Here is a 4,650-nt window from a genome sequence, read left to right on the forward strand (position 1 = left end):
ATTTGCAGGTAAATGAGGTTAGAAAAGGAAAACCCTGTGTGAAATCAAAAAAGCTACTCTATTTGTAGTTTCCCACAAAGAAGTAAGTGCGTTCAGTAGACTCCAACACACTGCTTGATGTGTGGGGATTGTCAGGCAGGACAGGGAAGATGGATTTATCCTCCAATCAGCTTTAAGGAGCTTCTGCTCTCATCTCCACTGACAGGTAGCAGCAGCCTGCCAGTGTCACTCCTGAATTAACTATCTCAGAGTAAGAGTCAACAAAGAAACAGTTGAACAGAAACAACACTCAGCGTCATTATTAATTAAACTCTTATTATTAAGAGTTAACAATTGAAACTCTCTGATCGTTTTGGGTGTGCAGCTGAGGAATCAAAGTGCACTGTGTGTTTTTCCCTTCCTGTAGGTGCAAACAAGATTTTTAAACAGTGAGTGTAAGTAGAGAAGTATGTACTTTGAAACATATCCTGGGAGAAACATGCTGCAGGATCAGATTCTGTTTAGAAAAGATTTACATTACGCGATCGGTCTGACTGTTGAATAAAACACCATGTTGTGATTTCTCAAAAAGCACTAACTACATATTTAAGGTCAACAAAAAGAAAAGGTGCACCCATTAGCCAACAGGGGGCTCCAAAGTCAGTACCAATGTCCCTAACAGAAGCTTTGATATTGTGTGTGTGTGTGTGTGTGTGTGTGTGTGTGTGTGTGTGTGTGTGTGTGTGTGTGTGTGTGTGTGTGTGTGTGTGTGTGTGTGTGTGTGTGTGTGTTGTGTTTTAATAATTGTGTCTCATTCTTTATAACAATAACCTTTGGATAGAAACTATGTTAGATTAGATCAGTCAGTACATTTACATGATCACAGGAGTCTGACTGAGATTATACAGTCAACAAAAATATAAACGCAACACTTTTGTTTTTGCTCCTATTTTTCATGAGATTGACTCAAAGATCTAAAATTCATTCCAGATAAACAATATTACCATTTCTCTCAAATGTTGTTCACAAATCTGTCTAAATGTTTGATAGTGAGCGCTTCTGCTTTGCTGAGATAATCCATCCCACCTCACAGGTGTGCCACATCAAGATGCTCATCAGACACCATGATTAGTGCACAGGTGTACCTTATACCGCCCACAATAAAAGGCCACTCTGAAATGCGCAGTTTTGTCTCACAGCAAAATGCCATAGATGTTGCAAGCATTGAGGGAGCGTGCAATTGGCATGCTGACAGCAGGAAATGTCAACCAGATCTGTTGCTCGTGCATTGAATGTTCACTTCTCCACCATAAGCCATCTACAAAGGCGTTTCAGAGAATATGGCAGTACATCCAACCAGCCTCACAACCGCAGACCACGTGTAACCACACCAGCCCAGGACCTCCACATCCAGCAGGTTCACCTCCAAGATTGTCTGAGACCAGCCACTCAGACAGCTGCTGAAACAATTGGTTTGCATAAATAAAGAATTTCTGCACAAACTGTCAGAAACCGTCACAGGGAAGCTCAACTGCATGCTCGTCGTCCTCATCGGGGTCTTAACCTGACTCCAGATTGTCGCCATAACAGACTTGAGTGGGCAAATGCTCACATTTGATGGCGTCTGGCACATTGGAGAGGCATTCTCTTCACGGATGAATCTCGGTTTACATTGTTCAGAGCAGATGGCAGACAGCGTGTGTGGCGTAGTGTGGGTGAGTGCTGTGCTGATGTCAGTGTTGTGGATGGAGTGGCCCGTGGTGGTGGTGGGGTTATGGTATGGGCAGGCATCTGTTATGGACGAAGAACACAGGTGCATTTTATTGATGGCGTTTTGAATGCACAGAGATACCGTGATGAGATCCTGAGGCCCATTGTTGTGCCATACATCCATGAACATCACCTCATGTTTCAGCAAGATAATGCATGGCCCCATGTTGCAAGGATCTGTACACAATTCTTGGAAGCTGAAAATGTCCCAGTTCTTGCATGGCCAGCATATTCACTGGACATGTCACCCATTGAGCATGTTTTGGATGTGCTTGACCGGCGTATACGACAGCGTGTACCAGTTCCCACTAATATCCAGCAACTTCGCACAGCCACTGAAGAGGAGTGGACCAACATTCCACAGGCCACAATTGACAATCTGATAAACTCTACGCGAAGAAGATGTGTTGCACTGCATGAGGCAAATGGTGGTCACACAAGATACTGACTGAGTCTGAGTCCCCAGACCCCCAACAAAGCAAAAAAAAAGAGCACATTTCGGGGTGTCCTTTTATTGTGGGCAGTGTAAGGCACACCTGTGCACTAATCATGGTATCTGATGAGCATCTTGATGTGGCACACCTGTGAGGTGGAATGGATTATCTCAGCAAAGCAGAAGCGCTCACTATCACACATTGAGACAGATTTGTGAACAATTTTTGAGAGAAATGGTAATATTGTGCATCTGGAATGAATTTTAGATCTTTAAGTCCATCTCATGAAAAATTGGAGCAAAAACAAGTGTTGCGTTTATATTTTTGTTGAGTGTAACGCAATGGTAAAGTCACAGTGAGGGGACTAGTTCTGTCTGTGTGGACATGCAGAAAACGGAATCAGACTTCTGGCTGAGAACATCTCACTCCTCTTTGGTAGGTGTTGCTGTGTCCCGTTTGATAAGCTAAGCTGTGTTCGTTCAAGTTCACCCAAAGAGAAAGTAACATTGTGGTGACAATGTGGAGATGGATGCAGCTCTGTAGCTCTTTATGTTTTAATGTGTTTATGTTTATGTATGTGCGCTGCAGGACCGAGAGATACCGAAGATCGTTCCTCCCTGCAGCCATCAGAGTGTACAATTCTTTGCTTGGAAGAGAGCCCAAACAACATGAATTTCCTTTCGGGGATCAATAAAGTATATCTTATATCTTATATCTCATCTTATCTTATCTTATCTTATCTTATCTTATCTTATCTTATCTTATCATCTTCTCTTCTCTTCTCTTCTCTTCTCTTCTCTTCTCTTCTCTTCTCTTCTCTTCTCTTCTCTTCTCTGCTCTGCTCTGCTCTGCTCTCATCTCATCTCATCTCATCTCACCTCATCTCATCTCATCTCATGTGCCATCGTATTTGTTGTGTTGGAGCCATAGACTGTGAGCTCAGGGGCCTTATTAATCATGGTCATCTACTTCCTTTTCAGGCTGAATGCTGAGGCGTGCTGAAACAGGCCAAATCCAACCAATGTCCATAAGCAATTGCATCTTCTTGGTGTGTCATTTGAGCTATGCTTGGAACAATTTTGGTCTGACTGAGCTGTTTACATGCATTTCAAAAGTTTGATTCTCTGCACGGCCTCCCAGGGGTCCGTGAATCATAACTTGTGGGTCTGCATAATACCTTAAAAACCATTCTAAAAGTGTGCTTTATCATTGAGAAAAGAATATCCACTAAGTGGGATTTCTTTCACCTATAAAATCAGCTTCTTCTTTTTTTTTTTTTACCCAATTAAGTTTTGTGCTATAAGATTAGTTCTGATACTGTGACTTTATGTTGTGCAACGATAGTAAAAAATAAAAATAAATCAATTAATAGTTAAAAAGAAAGAAAGAAAAAGAATAGAAACCTCAAAACAACAGCACCTTGTGGCCAACAGTTTTTCATTTTACAATTGAATTACTTGGAAATTATTAGTGTAGCCTCGTTCCATCTTGGCAATGTACAACATTTTACTTTTTAGATGGTATTTCAATCATGCTGATAAATATCACGATAATAGGAGGGTCCTCTGGAAAATGTCTCCCCTGAGAGGAGTCCATGGTCTAAAAAAGTTTGAGAACCCCTGATTTAGATTAGATTATGGCAGTGTAATTGCGAGAGTTCTATGGTTTTATATTTGCAGTGATTTTTGAAACGATTTCACTTGATCCTTGGATCTTTTAAACTTGATCCACACAAATTTGTCTTTATGTCTCGCCACCTGATTTAGATAAATACAGAGAATTATCACAAAATGACAGCAAATAACGCAGCCTAAGCAAAGCGCGCTATTATGCGCTTTACAATGCACGTGCCTCGCCCTGAACTGTAAATCTCCCGTAAGCTGCGTTCAATGACACTGGGAAATCTACATTTTTGAGCACACACGTTGTGTCGTCTAACAATGTATGTTAGGGGCGAAACGCGGCTACTTGCAAATTTGATTAATGTCAACATGGAATCGTAAATACTGCTAACAGCTCACAATGACACAATGTACACATGAAAATTACGAGGGTAGACCTTGATAATATGAATATGTGCAACGGCCTTGAAGGATTCTTCTCTATATTTGATTCATTACTTGCGTGAGCCAGAGGCACAAGAATAAGATTAGTGGAAAAACATTATCTTAAAAAACAAAGTTAATGTTTTTTTTTTTTTTTTTAAATTTATTTATCTTTAGAAAAAATACACCTAATTTACCTTTTCAACTATTTTTCAAACTTTTAGAGTAAAACCTTTCTGCTTCAGTACATTTACGTGAAAAATCTCAATGGGTGCCATACAAGAAACGATCTGATACTAAAAACAGTGCTGTTGTAAAATCTGCCCCGAAAAAAAGTGAAGGTGTTGTGTATATTATAGTTAAACCGTACATCTAGGTTTATTCCTACGGCGCTCAAATGCCTCTTCCGCTTGGGGTGAGCT

The sequence above is a fragment of the Halichoeres trimaculatus genome, unplaced genomic scaffold (genome assembly GCF_033239565.1).
Source record: "Halichoeres trimaculatus isolate MK-OKI-2021-1 unplaced genomic scaffold, fHalTri1.1 fHalTri1_scaffold_20, whole genome shotgun sequence".
In the NCBI taxonomy this organism is placed as follows: Eukaryota; Metazoa; Chordata; class Actinopteri; order Labriformes; family Labridae; genus Halichoeres; species Halichoeres trimaculatus.